Source organism: Periophthalmus magnuspinnatus, chromosome 21 (genome assembly GCF_009829125.3).
Source record: "Periophthalmus magnuspinnatus isolate fPerMag1 chromosome 21, fPerMag1.2.pri, whole genome shotgun sequence".
NCBI classification, from domain to species: Eukaryota; Metazoa; Chordata; class Actinopteri; order Gobiiformes; family Gobiidae; genus Periophthalmus; species Periophthalmus magnuspinnatus.
This window is the reverse complement of record NC_047146.1, coordinates 14,360,645-14,376,099: the sequence shown is the minus strand read 5'-3', so window position 1 is coordinate 14,376,099 and position 15,455 is coordinate 14,360,645. Positions and strand designations below refer to the sequence as shown.

Here is a 15,455-nt window from a genome sequence, read left to right as displayed (position 1 = left end):
ATAACTGAAATCCTCGACGACCTTTGCCCTTAGTCCACTTTACACCATCTATGCTGCCTGAGGATCAGACCCACAACCTTATCAGATTTAAAAATCCTACCTTCTCAAACCAAACCAAAAACAATTGATTATTTGACTGCGTTCTGTCTATAAATAGCAATAATCAATTTCTATAGAGTCATAGCAATACATTACTTTCATGACTGTGGGACTAGCTTTGCCAATAAAACCTGCTCAACCTGCTTTTCTCCATGGAAATGTTATTGCTTTGCCTGGAATATTTCACAGTATGGCATTAAACTTACTAATCTTACCTTTATTTAATTGCAGGTGTTTTTATTGCTTGTAAAATCCTTGGAAAATATGCATTCTTACCGAGTGGGCTTTGTAGTCCACAGTTCTGACCCGTAACTTGGCCTGGTGACGTAAGCTGCTTGTTTGATCTATCTAATTATGGAGAAACATGTACGTTTAACATGTTTAATGTCATACTGTGGAACATTCCAGGCAAAGCAAACTCATGTCGTCAGTGACAAGGAGCAAATCTGTCAAACTCTCTGCTCAACTAGGACAATATTTAAGCGTAAATACAGTCTACGGATATTTAGTTAATGTCTCTCCTGCTTTTCACCCCTCTTTCGTGATGCATACCGGCACTCAACTATTTGTCAAATCTTCAGATACCACCTAAGTTCACAGAAACTAAAATGATTATAACTATCAATCTATTTCAGTGTCTTTTATCCATCTGAGCAGTATTCATGGCCACTGCTCAATGACAGTTACAGAAGCAGAAAATGATGAATGGGGAGAGTGGTGAAGGAGGACGTGGCCTTTGAGATACAAGCCTTCAGCTGCTATTCAAATCCACAGGAAGCAAATGCAGTATATCTGGCAGTAACATATTTATGTTGCCACTCAAGTCAGACTGCCTTGTACAAGTAAACCATTTTTAACAATTTCTACATAATATGTTTTCCCCACTGAGGTATTTTTTACGTGCAGCCATAGAGAATGCAGATTTTCAGAGCACTGTAGTTCTGATAGTGGTAAGTAAAGAATATTAAAGTGAAAATAGTAACGTAAAAACAAAGCATATATAAACAGATTTTACAGAAAGCTAACAGCTGTTCACATGCACATTTTCAAGCACATTTTGACCTCTGCAAGGATGTATAGAGAATTTCCATCTGCTAACTCCTACAGTGCAAGCATTTTGATGAAGTTCACAATATATGTTTAAGCAATAGATTTTAGTCTGAAAGAAGTAGCATGACAAAACTGCAAATGGCAACTATGTACAGTGCGTATACCACATGTATACTGTGAGTAATTGGACTGGACAACACGCACACTGCAAAAACACAATATAGGGTCGTAAGATTAAGTCAACCAAAATCACAATTTGAATGAACCATAAACCAGGAACAGGCTGCTGAAGGTCATGCACCGCTGGTTTAGTAATGCTGTGTATCAAACTTGTTGCTAACGCTAGTGGGATCGACCTTGGGAAAAGAAGATGCCTGATCTGTCTGTTTATGTTCATATCCTGATTTATAAACACAATAGCAAGTGACAAGGCTCACTGCAGCACGTACAGAAGGGTGACAGTTTTTTAATGTAAAGTGAATTGGAGTCAGAGTTGAGCGGGGGAGCATGCCCATGCCCACTTTCTGTTTGGAATGTGGCAGCTAGAAGGTTACCTATGTCCATTAATATATACAGTCTATGGAATGAACAATTAGAAAATCGCAAAAGATGTAAAAGATGGTCCCTCGTTTATCGTGGGGGTTACGTTCTAAAAATAACCCGCAATAGGTGAAATCTGTGAAGTAGTCAGCTTTATTTTTTACAATTATTATATATGTTTTAAGGCTGTAAAACCCCTCACCACACACTTTATACACTTTTCTCAGACAGGTATTAAAATTTTCTCACATTTCTCTCTTGTTTGAACACTTTCGTTTAAAAACCTTCGTAGGCGCCTTTGTCGGTGCAGAACATTTCATCGACATTGGGGGCACTTCAGAGTCACACTGCGATCCAACATTTATGTAAATTTGTCTAAACACATTCTGTACTGTACAGGAGACACGGCACGGAGGAGACTGACAATGGTCTACAGTCCCTTAACCAATCAGGACACAGAACACAATGCACGTTCATACACTGTAAAAAAAAAAAAAGCATCCAAAATTGCACCAAAAAAATGTGCAAAACAGCGAGGTTGGGAAAGGTGAACCAAAATATAGTGAGGAACAATTGTAAATTTTAAAGTACCACAATTTCCTCCACAAACAACAATATAGCCTGCTTGAGTATACAACATCAGCCACAAACTTTATAATTCACTGGTCGGAGCTAGAAACTACACAGCTAAGGCAACATGCTAAACAATAATATACATAATTTCAGCTTAATGGTATGTTTATCCGTAGAGATGGGACAAGATCTTATTACCGCAAGCTCACATATGATAAAAAACATATAGATTCAAAAAAACAGTCCTATAATAACAGCAAAAATATTCAATAAAAATAAATCAAGATAATGCAAAGTCAAAATTACATCGATTGCATAATAAAAATGCATTATAAACTCTGCCACACTCTTATCTTGTCACATTCTTGTGGATCCAATCTCGTGTCTTGAGGAAACAGTGTCTCGTCCCACCCCTATTTATCAGTTAACTTCATCTACTAGTAATATTCGATCTGTGATTTAAAATTTGAACGTGAATTGATTCAGTCATAGTCTCAAGAAAACCAAAAGCTAATATTTACTGTCAAAACTCAATATTGTCATAATTGTTATAAAATGCATGCTGCTTTTCTGTTTACGTCACACATGGGAGTAAACCTTATTTATGTGGATGCTTGAAATACGTGAGGAAAATATGCACCCGATTCAAGTGTGGAAATCTATATCCATCACAGCAGGAGAATGTGAATGGTCCACACTTTTCAGAAAGGGGAAACTACAAAGGAGCTGCCAAGACGAATTGCACTCAGAAACCCAACAAACTTCTATTCATCAAATGCCAAAGCTTCAGGTGCAGGGAAGAAGCGGTTTGAATGTTGGATATGGGTTGTATATTGCAGTTTGAAAATTCAATGACTCAGGGGTGACATATGGACAGTAAAATAGTTTGTTTTTGTGAATTACCGTTTCGTTTAGAGCAGTTGGAGTGTCAGTTGGAGAGAATGTGCTGCCCAGGAACGGATAAGGATTTCCGGCAGAACAGTTTCGTGCTACACCCTCTAGAGACGCTGGGGCTGTGAAAGAGAGTAAGAGAGGGGAGAGAACGAAAAAGAGAGAGGGGAGAGAGAGAACATATGGCGGATTAATATAATATTCACTCTAATCTCTAAAGACTGCTCAATGGACGTCATCCAACTACGTCAAGATAACAATTGATAGAGAGAATAAAAAATCTAAAACAATTCAAGTCAAGATTAAACTATTTCTGTTTTTGTGTAATAAAACTTCTCAACATTAAAAAAGTCCACAGTTGTAAAGTATACTCATAAAATCTAAAATGTAATGGGAAATCACTACATGATCTACAAGTGCTTGAGATGCCAAGAAACTGTAAGTAAAAGGAAATGAAAAATATTACAGAAATCTATTGTGCTTTATTTAAAAGATTAAGTCAGACATGGAAGACCAAATTTGGTTTTGCTCTAGCACAGATAAATTGTAAAACTAGCTCTGGGGTCAAAATGAGACCGCTGTGTGCTGTCTGCAACCAATTATAAAGCATTTATTGTATGAGAATCAGGAATTGCGATGTTGGCATACTAATTGTTTTTAATTTTAGAATGAAAACTTCGCTCCAGCTTCAGAAAGTTATGAAAAGTGCTTGTGACTGTTCACAATAGTAAAGTGAGGAATAACAGTTTTTTTTTTTTTTAAAGAACACATATTATACTAAATCAACTTTTTTAGCTCTTGGATACTTTTCCTTGGTGTAAAGGGTCTGTATTAACTCAGACAAGCTCAATTTAAACCATCCAGTAGCTGCAAAGATATCTTTATATAGTTTTATACACCTTTCAATTAAGGTTTAGATACATCCTATTGGTTTTCAGTGACTTTTTACAGTTTCTCAATCTGTTTTGTCACTAAATTTCAGAGGAAATTGTGGACAATATATAAATGTAATATTGCTTACTTTCTTACAATGGTGTAAAATGTTCTGTTTTCCATGCAGCAGTGGCCATATATCATCCCACTCTGGGTAAAATAGAACACTGATGCAATCACATTATTTGACTTCCTGATCTAAAGAACGATCCCTGTGCCTCTGCACCTGTTCTTCATGCAACAGAACAGAAACCAACAAAATCTCCATACAAGGCGATGCAAGTTCAGTACCTTCCATTTAATTGCTCTCCGAGTCCGCCATCTTGTTTTTGGTTTATAGTCCAAGCTCAACATGTGCACAAGAAAGTGCGCCAGTTGCAGAGCCTCTGAGAACTACTTGGATAACTTTTATTTTTCAGGAAATGTGCCTACAAACATGCTCAAGATGCTTTTTGTATGTGCCAACCAATTCAAAGAGGAATGCTTCTCAAATCTGCTCCAATATAGTGAAGGATTTGCTGAACGGTTCCATTTAATAGAGGGATCATTTCCTTCTATCTATCCAATTGATGAGGTTAATCAAAAATTACACCATTGAAAATAATGACAAATAGTGCACATATAGAGGCAGAGAGAAGCTCCAAAGTTTTGATCGTGATCTGTTGATCATTTGATTTTTGGCACAGCCCTACGAGTAAGTCATTGGCCCATTTATCACAAATACTCAGAGTGAACCAACCTATAGTCGTATACCTCCTGCACAGGTACTGAAATGTATTTATGGAACAAAGTTTTTTCTACTTTCAAAATACAGCAATGCACCAAGTAGATCTGTTCATACTCATTACTCACTCTAGCTAGCTTGGTCCAATATTGTGAGAGTATTAGCAGTTAAAAAATCTACTACAACTACAACACACTTCATCATATGTTAACTAAAGGTTAGAGGGTTAAATTTGTTAATCATTGCAAATTGTATCGCTGAGACATACAACGAACAATTTGGCAAGAAAGTTCGCTGCGAATTAAAAATAACTGCGGCAGACTTGGGACAATGGGAAGGCGCCAGTTCTGTGCGGATTTTAATTAATGCCTCGTTTGGAATGTGTCCAAATGAGAAGTCTGTTTCCATACAGATCCTTTAGTCAATACAGTCTGCTCATCTAGAAGAACTGGTCCGCTGAGGATTCTAGCAAGTGTGGAGGGAATTTGCATATTTAAACTTAGTGTCCAGACAGAATGACCAAAGAGAGCATGACTAACTCAGTACTACAAATTCTGAAAATATTTATCCTTGTCAAAATAATGGTGTAGTCAAGCAAAGATAGGACAATGTACAATTCATTATAGTTAAATATTACCTTTGTGCTTTGTGTAGGTTTAGACTAGATTTTGACTTGACTGTATAGCATGAAGAAGAGGTGAAGAGAGGGAGAGACATTCAGAAAATTGTCTGACCCAGAAATTCACACAACATTCTCACAACACAGTGGCCAGCAGAGAGCCTGGAATATGTGCTGCAGCTCAGACCATTGAATACTGACCAGCACTTGATAAACATGAACCTTGAACCATAGAGTTTGCAAGGTCAATTGTTTGTACATTAAACTGGGAAAGCTTTTTTTTTGTAATAATCTTTTATTTTACTTGGTCTGTATGTGCAGCCATTTGCTACCTCTTCAAATGCATTCACAGAAAACAAATTGAAAAGCAAGAGCAGACTCCTCCTTACTAATACCTCTGGGAACTAGGGGCAGTGATGGTGCAACCCCCTGCTGGAGGGTCAGGAAACTGCAAGAAAGCCCACTGTTTGCTGAATCTACCCTGAGCAAAATTAGATCTATTCCAAAAAATTCTAAAATTACACATTTTGTATCTAAATACACTTATATTTGTACTTTACTTACTTTACTTTACTTTATTGAATATGCTCTTTTGTGGAGGACTTTTGGCAAAAGAACAGAGAAAAAGACAACCCCGGACTGGTTTAAGAGGAAGAAACAGCAACGTGGATCCCTAAAAGTTTGAAGTTTGCTGGAGTTACAACCTGGATTTGTTGTACAGGTCGTGTTTGTTTAAAACTAATGCATCAGGACTAGTTGTCCTTGTTTAGGTGGTGAGAAAAGACGGCCGCGGGACAGGACCACGTGACCCCTCTCTCACAGCGGTGGATTTGGTTTCATCTGAGCAGGACAACATTGCGGTGAGTAAAACTGATGAAGTTACAGGGTGTCGTTCTCGTTTATGGGCTGGTCACAGATGTGCGTAAAGACGTCAGGTGCTGCTTGTGATGTTGTAGAGCAGATTGTGCTGTTGGACATCAGGACATGGATGTATTGGGTTCAGGGAGGTTGCAGATGTGATCAGCAGTGACACACAAATGAGGACAGTGCAGTCAGATTGAGTAAGACCAGGCTACGTGTTCCTACCATAACACTCTTCTGTAACCCTAACCCACTATGCTGATATTTACTTTAACATACGCCCCACTGACCACCATCAAATGTGTGGGGACATTGTTTCTGCGTGACATTATTTCCACATGTAGAGGGCGAGTTTCATAATTTTAGTCTTAGTCTGATGCCTGCTTGCTTGTCGTGCATGTGGCTGAACATGGACCAAATTATATTTTGTGCCTTCACTTTATATTTGTGATGTATTTTTGTGTTGGTGACAAAGGCTGAAAGTCTATTAAGTAAGTGCGCTATTAATGCATGTAAAATGTGCATTCCTTGAAAAACAAACAAACACAAAAACACACTCTGCACCCCTCATCTGTTGGTTTCCTGATAAAACTACTTTTATAGTGTGCCTTCCCTACAGCTGTGAACATGTACACCCCAGGAGCATGCCCAGGTGAAAAACAACAGTGTCTTTGAACATGGCAGCTTTATTCTGAGGGCCTATGGGGTGTTATAGTACAGCAGAGCCCTGAGCCACTGCACTGCCCAATGGGACCACGGGACATTTGATCAGCTGTGACAGGAAGGCGACTCTCTGATGATGAAGGGGGACCCTGCCAAAAGAACCGCTACCTGAACTGCTGCAAGCCATGCTTTTATTCTGGTGTAAAAGCAAAATTCAAAGAGTCAGTGGCATCAGATGAGTTTTACTATAAGATGAAATAGACATAAAGACATAAAGCAAGAAACTGTGAAAAGCAACTTATCCTTTAGCTTTGCCTGGGATCCAGAATACACAATTCTTCAATACTTTATGAAGATCTGAGTCTGGTCACCAGTGAATCTCCCCGTTTTCAGATAGATGTGATTGACTGGTGGATTAGCCAACTAAGGACACGCATGGTCCCCCTCTATCAAAACAAATACCCCTCAGAGGAAAAAAGATTATAAGGAATTCTCACAAGGAACTGAAAAACATTGTGGATTTCTTTAGAATTAATGAGCAAAGCACAAAACTCTGTTAATCTGAGATGAGAGAAATGTGATTTTGTTTGTAAATTTTAGGTGACCAATGAGCTCCTTTCACATGCATCACTGAAAAAAATGAATTTCACTGCATGATTATGTTTTGTGGGCTTGAGACGATAAAGGGCGTGGGGATCAGACTGATACTTATCTGTACACAAAATACAGAGATATCATTCTTGATTTTCAAGTAAAGTAAAAAAAAAAACAGAAGTCCTTTGTTTAGGTAAAATGGTCATGCCAATGCATTTCGACACACAAGCGGTCTTTTCTGGGGCAAACATAAATTAAAAAAGCCCGCCAGAGTCCTTAAATACAAGAACATAGTCACGTGAGGTGGTCATGTGAGGTCAAGAGACCACGCCATCACAAAACACACATAAATACAATACATTACTGCAAAATGATGACCACGGAGAGGAGAAATATACAAGAGAGGACCAATGTAGAAATAGCTAAGTAAAGGACACTTACTGGCCACTCGTACTTGTGTCTGACCATATGACCATCAGTGTGTAAACTAACACAGGTTGGTACCCACACATTAATTGCAAGCAACTCATCAAATTCATATTGGTACATACACAGTACAAAAGGACACCATCTGAAGAGAATGGTGTCAATATCCTCTTTCTGACCTGGGAATTTGTTGCTTGCAGGTTTCAATCCAAAAGATTTCCCTTTGAGACAAAGTTTTTAGTCTGTCCCCACCCCTGATAGTTTTGGGGATGACCTCTAAGGCTGTGACTTTAAGACTTTAAGGTTGATGTTGCAGCCCAAAGATTTGAAATGTTATGTGTTAACATAAAGTGCTATTGGGTAATTGGGGTTTTGTGTCCGGATGGCATTTGTGTTCAGAAAACTGGTCTCTTAATCTCCTTTTAGTTAATCCAACACAGCACACAAACAGCCACGACTGCAGTCCAAGCGATATACTACATGGGTGGAGTTGCAGTCTGCAAAATGACAGCAATGAAATGTCCTTATACCATGAGAATCTTTGAATGTGGTTGCCTGGGTTGATGTGGCGGCAGTAGCTGCAGGAGCCACATTGAAATGCCCTTGGGCAGAGGAAAGAATGCTTGTTTTTTTGGCCAGGTAGGACTGTCAGGGTAGGAGCTCTCCTCACTGTGAAAAAATATATGTTATGTGATAAGTTGTAGCCTTTGTACAGAAAGCCATGAGGCTAATTTACACTTGGCCACTTTAGAATATTAAGCAACATTTCCAAAACATTTCAAATCTTACTAATAACTATTTCTTTGTAGAATCATAAATGTATCAGAATGATTTGACCAATTCTGTCTCAAAACATAAAGGCATGAACAGATTTAAATCAAATGGCTAACTAACAAAGCAGACACAAGCCTGGTAGCCAAATTAACAAGCTAACAAAAAGGGTAAACACAACCTAATCAAATCTAATGAAGCATACAACAGGTTGCTATTGATAAAGAAATACACTCACTTCACTCAGTCAAAAGTTCCTTCCTTTCCTTCCGTCCTTTAGCTAGGCTAATTGCAGTCTGAAAATGTGCATCCATTCCACATGTTTGTCTTTATACTCTGCATTAGCCTAATTATGTATCCATCAGAGGCATATGCATTTTCATAATTGTATTCTGTGAAGTTACATAAAACAGCAAAAACGTTTCTTCAGCCCATGTCTTACGTTACACCGTGCATTGTAGTCTGAACTAAAATCCACATTCACAGGACAGAAATGAACCTTTCCTTAATAGCTTCAGAATGATGTTGAGTTGCACACTAGTACAGACCAATGGACAACAATGGGACATATCTGGACGACTGAAGGATTACACAGATATAACACCACATGGTAATATAAAAGAAAGTACTTTTATTTAATGCTGAAAATCAAATTACATAAAAAAATAAGTATTGAAATCAGGTTTGGAATTTTAATATCATGTCACCACTAACTGTGAAAAAAAATGCAGCTATGTTTACCTTGTGCCAAGAGTACCATTAGTAAGTGTCTCAAAGGCAGCAGAACATGACTTCTATTAACACATAATGAAATGGAAGGTGAGCTTGTGCTGTCTTAATGCAGTTAAAATCAGTGTTGCAGACTAGCAGTGCTTTTTGGTGTTTTGTTGAAGCTAAGTAGCCCGGGTGGCAGGTGGCTCAGGTAATTCTAACACTATATTGAGGTGCTATTAAAGAGACAGAAGGTAAATTGGTCTGTTGGGGACCCAAGGTGTGTTTCTTCCAAGCAATATGTATAAGACTGATACAGGGAAGTTTGGGTAAGCAATTTTTGCATGACTTACATAAATCTGCTACATTTAATGGACCTCCTCAACTTTTGCCTCAAATTAGGGGTGGGTAATATGACTAATCTAAAATATCTAAAATCAAATAAAGATCTGACCCTGACCATATGGTAATCCAGTGTCAGTGTCATTTCTATTTTTTTTGGTCATGACAGGCATACTAAACCAATTGCGGTGAGATGTCAACTTTCAGAAGACACTTCTTTTATAAGCCTATATTCAAAGCAGAATAAATCGTAGAAGGTGGATATAAATTGTGATCAAATAAAGCTGTGATATTACTTTTTGTCATAATGCCAAACCATGGAATTTCTTTCTCACTGTCGCTTACCTCAAGCCTGTCAACATTAGAAATTATGATTGATAATCATTATTATTCAGATCACAATATTATAGAAAAAAATGACTGAGAATCGTCAGGTGTAAAAATAAGTAATTTCACTTCAATTTAAACTGCAAAAAGAGCAGATGTTAAATGCCTTTTTTATGTCACAAAATTGTTACTTTTCCATTGAGAAAGTTTTATTTGATAAAGCTAGTAATGTAATAGATGAGAGGTAATCCATTAGAAATTGATGGAGAGACTTTGTTGCTGCCCAACACGCCAGAAGCTTAATGGGCAGTAAGTAAGTACTCCATTAGAAATAAAGGATTTCACTTCACCGCATGCAATAATCGTGAAAAATTGCTAAATCGTGATATTTCTTCTCACAAAAATGGAAACGCATTTGATACCATGACATTCTGCAGCACAATAAATTAAAATAATTTGGGCTCAGTAGATTTGGGCTCATCTTATTGTCAATATTCCTGTTTTTGGGTTTGAAAAGTAAACATTTTAGATCATCAGACGCAGTTGGCAAAAATCGACAAACTCCTCCAGATAGACGTATTTGAAGGAGTTCGTCGATTTTTGCAGTTTTATGATACATTATGGGGGCAAAGTTCTGCAAAATAAAGTTGTACATGTTGCCAGTTAACTAACAACAACCCAATTCCAAATTTCTTTTTGTTGTGTTTATGGACTGCTACTTTTGTGCCCAAAATCCATCAAATCTCAGCAGTAGTTCTCGGGGATTGCGGTCTTCCTCTCAATCATGTCCTGTGGAGTGTAATGAGCTGTTGATTCAGTTGAAAACACACAAATTTCTAACTCTTTTGTCAGGTTCAACAACAACCTCAATGCTATGGAAACCTTTAAACAAGTCTCAAAATATGTCTAAATATTAACTCGTTTTGTATTACAACTTCATGTTCTGCACAGCAAGTATACATCTGTCTTGAGTGCTCTTTCAGACAAGGGCAATTTTCTGTAGTTTGCCACCATTACTGGAGATGGGAACAGACAAGTTGCAATTGGCTGTACAAGTTAATGCACACATGTCCTTCAAACACAATTACACGGTCACTGAAGAGCTAGCTATTTTGCTTATGTCTTTTTCTGTATTTTATACGGTTGCTTTGTTTTTTTATTCTTGTTAATGCACAGCCGCAAGACATCCAGGGAATTAAAACTCTATATTATTATCACTTCTCCCTTTGATGCACGGTTTGCCTGTGACCAAACATAAGCAGAGTACCATATTGTTAGGAGCTGTTGTCAGGGCTTGTTCCGGTGTACGTGGACTTCCTAATCACGGCTGACAGGGACACGCTGGAGAGAAAGGTTAATCACTCTGTCCCAGCGCTCAAAGACCCAAATCCTGTGTGTGCTCTGCTCTTTGTATTCCACAAGTGTACTTCATCTGCTGCTGTTATTGCAGGACAAAGGACAAAGAGATGAGATGTGTTTTTGCTGTAATGTGAGATCAGCGGGTAATTCTAAGAAGGCTTACTTTTTTAAGACAAAAGATTTTTTTTAGAAAATCACATCACAACAAGAAACAAAAGGTGATTTTGTCAACACTGAACTTGGGACCAGGTCTGCATTGATGGCATGACAAAAAGGTCTCAAGTTTTATCCCTGATGCTGGTGGCCTCGCTGTGACTTGGTGCAGTAATTAAAACCTGCAGAATATAGGCTTACTTTCCGGTAACGCTTTACAATAGGCTTTTACATCTAGTTTTTTATGTGCACAAAACAATTAACTTGAAGACATAGCAGAAATTGAGGACAAAATTAAGTATCACTTCACTTCAAGGACTAAACCAGGACTAAATTTGGACTATACAGGGTCAGAAACATTTCTGAGTACCACAATATAAGAAGTGCTGTTCTATAGCTACCATGAAATCTAACAACGCTGTTTTATCCTTTTAAACTAAAGCAGTACAAAATACAGAGCAGGGTTTGATCAAAGATGACGCTGTTGTGAACAAGAGTGAAATCTGAGTGCTTTTGTTAAGGGCCCTCTCTTTCCTCACCACTGAACTAAATCTGAGAAATCCATCTGTAACCAGGCTTTCCACTCCATGCACACAGACCTGAGTGATGGTAAGCCAGCTTTGACAGCACACTGAGAGGAAATGTATTGCTATGTACATTTATTTGCATCTTTCCGCACTGACACCAAATGGAAAAGCCATTTTGCAGAATGTGTTGGTTCTTGTTGTTTTGACAGCTTTTAGCATGTGCTAACCTTTACAGTTTTACATATGAATGTGTTGAAAATGTTAAAATATGATCTGTCAAAAAATGTCAGTGTCATAGCTTTCATAATTGTTTCTAAATGTTTGGACCATAATTGGACCAAACCATAATTGCCTTTTGCCAACTTATGTCACGCTGGGCAGTCAGTGCAGATATCTGGACATGGGGGCAGTCAGCAGCAGGATCAATCGAAGAGCTTTCCAAGCTTAAAATCACTTCAAAACAGAGGCTTGTTACTGATAATTTGGGTTGTTAATGTGTTATTCCCTTTGAAGTTTATATTTGTTTACAGCGCTTCTAAAAAAAAAAAAAAAAAAAAAAACTTTGACCAATATGGTGTCAGGGCACATGTCTGGCAAAAAAACATTATTGAACATTTTCTCTCTGTTATACAATTAGTAACATAAAACCGAAACCTTAAATGCATTACAATGATGGCAAAACTCTGCTCTGACCTCTGAAAGTTGCGAAAAAGCGCTTATAAACTCATCGAGGTGAATAATTAGGATGGTATAAATGTGTTAATAAAGTTAGGAATAACTTTGGGCCTTTAGAAACCTTAAAATGAACTAGTTATGTTTTTAACATTTACAGTAAACAGTAAGTACAACACCCAGTCTAGTTTTCTTGAGTCCAGCAGGGTGGCACTGGCAAACCCAGAGACCTGACACATCATCGATAAAAGTACATGTTGTGAGCCTTACAAAATCAATGTGCCTGACCTCTCTGTGTGCAGTCTCCCTGGGTTCTCTATGTGTGCTCTGACTTCTATTGTGCAAAGTTTTGCTGCTTGTAAAAGTAAACAACAACATGGTCAGAGGGCACACTATTGATATGACTAGTACAGCGGCTGAAAAGCAAGGAAAAAAGTTACAAAGAAAAGAGTTAGAAATGTAGTTTGTATGCCATGGATGGTCTGTGGGCTCTGTAGTAAAAGTAATCTTAAAGTTTAACAGCACCAACATTTATAATAGGGTTGCAAGATTAACCACAACTGCATTAAAATTCCTTGACAGACCCCACCTGCTAGACTTTAGACCTCTAAAAACGGATTTGAAAAATGTAGTTTAGCAGTTCATCCATCATATACGCTATTTTCTGATCTATGTTTTAATGTTGTTTCCTCATCAAAAACAGACCTGGAGTTGAGTCTTGTTTCATTCACACATGTTTAACAAACCCTGCATATTTAAGCTGTGTTCTTCTCTCAAACATAAAACCCCATCTTGTGATGTCATGTGGTAATACAGGAAGTGCTCCACTGTGTTTTTAAACTCTATACAGCTGCACTACAATCTTTTGGATGATTTCAGCCCTGGAATTTCAGATCGCCACTGAACTAAAGCTAAAAGGAGCTGTTAACTTGAAAACTATCACTACATAACATCACAAAGTGGAACCTAATAAGCATTAGTCAAATATGTGTGAATGAAACAAAACACAGCTCCTGGTATGTTTTAGAGGAGGCAACAGCATTATAACTTAATAAATTCACTGTAATCAATTTTATGTGATATAGGACCTTTAAAGAGGACATATTGTGCTTGTGTTTGCTGTTTAGTTACAATCTATGACACCCATGGATTATTATGTTAGAATTTTGATGTTTTAAATCGCAAAATTGAACGAGAACGGCTTAACAAAAGAAACAAGTTTAACTATTAATCGAAAAAGTGTTCAATTCACTCGCTCTGACCTCACCTAGGACCAGACCGCTAAAGCCAGTCGAGGCCGATGCGCTCTGGTGCATAGAGCTAAATGCAGCGCTCATAACTTTTTGCCTGAGGTTCAGAATACACACTTCTTCAATACTTCCAGAAGATGTGAGTCTGGTCACTAGTGAATCTCCCCATTTTCAGATGGTCGTGATTTACAGGTGGATTGGCCAATCGAGGAAACGCATCGTCCATCCATATCGGAAAGAACAAAGGAAAAAAAAAAATATGACAGGGCTGAAAAATATTGTGGATTTCTGCAGAATCACTGAACGAAGCACTAAACTATGTTAATCTCAGATGAGAAAAACTTGATTTTATTTGCAAATTATAGGTAATCAATGTAGCTGTAGAAACACCTGGCTGTAATCAGGGTAGTGCTGTGTGATGTCACCAACAACTGGAAATTGCAGAAGCCACTGAAGGAAGCATGAAGATTTGGGGATTTTTGACAAGCTGCAAATTTACCTAGTTAGCACAAAAGAATTGTAGATAATGCTATTAGCACACCATATACACAGTTTAGTAGCAAAAATGTGGATTTGGTGTTTAGTTCTACTGTAATATTAGATTCTCCTTGTTTCCTTGTATTTTTACATTGTAGACTCTCATTAAATGCATCAAAACTATGAATGAGCATGTGGAATGTAGTAAACAAAACCTGTGAAATTATTCCAAACACGCTTTAGTTGGCTGGTTCTTCAAAATAGCCTGTACCCTTTGCTTTGATCACAGCTTTGTGCACCCTTAGCATTTCACTAATGAACCATGACAAGGCACAGCTGTGAAGTGAAAACCATTTTAGGCGACTTCATCATGAATCTCGTTGAAAAAAGGCAGAGGGTTTGCACTGCTGTCAACAAAGCAAAGAGTGGCTACTTTGAGGAATCTGAATCTAAAATATAATACATATTTAGAGTTATTTAACATGTTTTGATGGGTTCAGTATGTACCTACACTGCAGAAAGTAGGAAAAAGAAAGACAAAACATTGAATGACGTGGTGTGTCCAGACTTTTTACTGACAGTGTACGTGGCAGAAAAAGTACTGCTGACACATTTGTACTTAAAGGTAAAAGTACACGTTGGCAGGATTTTAGATCACCCTTTTATACAAAACAGTATAAAACTGAGTTTAGTCATTTTAAACCACAATCCATATATTTTCTGAGACCTGGCTAATGAGAGCAGGAGGTGCAGTGCTGTTCTGTGTGTTTGTCAGTTTATAAAGGAGCAGAGTCAATGCTGCATTAGGACAATTGGAACTTGTACAGTACTCTGTAAGTATGATTTAAAATGTAACTCATTACAATTATATGCTAGAATTATGGGCTGCTCAT

The 15,455-nt window shown here is 37.8% G+C and overlaps 1 protein-coding gene across 1 annotated transcript in view; it reads right to left on the bottom strand.

The window, feature by feature from the left end:
• Window positions 1–15,455, bottom strand: part of b3galt1b (UDP-Gal:betaGlcNAc beta 1,3-galactosyltransferase, polypeptide 1b) — a 61,350-nt gene that overhangs the window by 27,510 nt on the left and 18,385 nt on the right. Inside the window, exon 2 of the mRNA XM_055230833.1 lies at window positions 3,166–3,275. The gene's annotated coding sequence lies outside the window, so the exon portion shown is untranslated. The remainder of the gene's footprint in view (window positions 1–3,165; window positions 3,276–15,455) is intronic.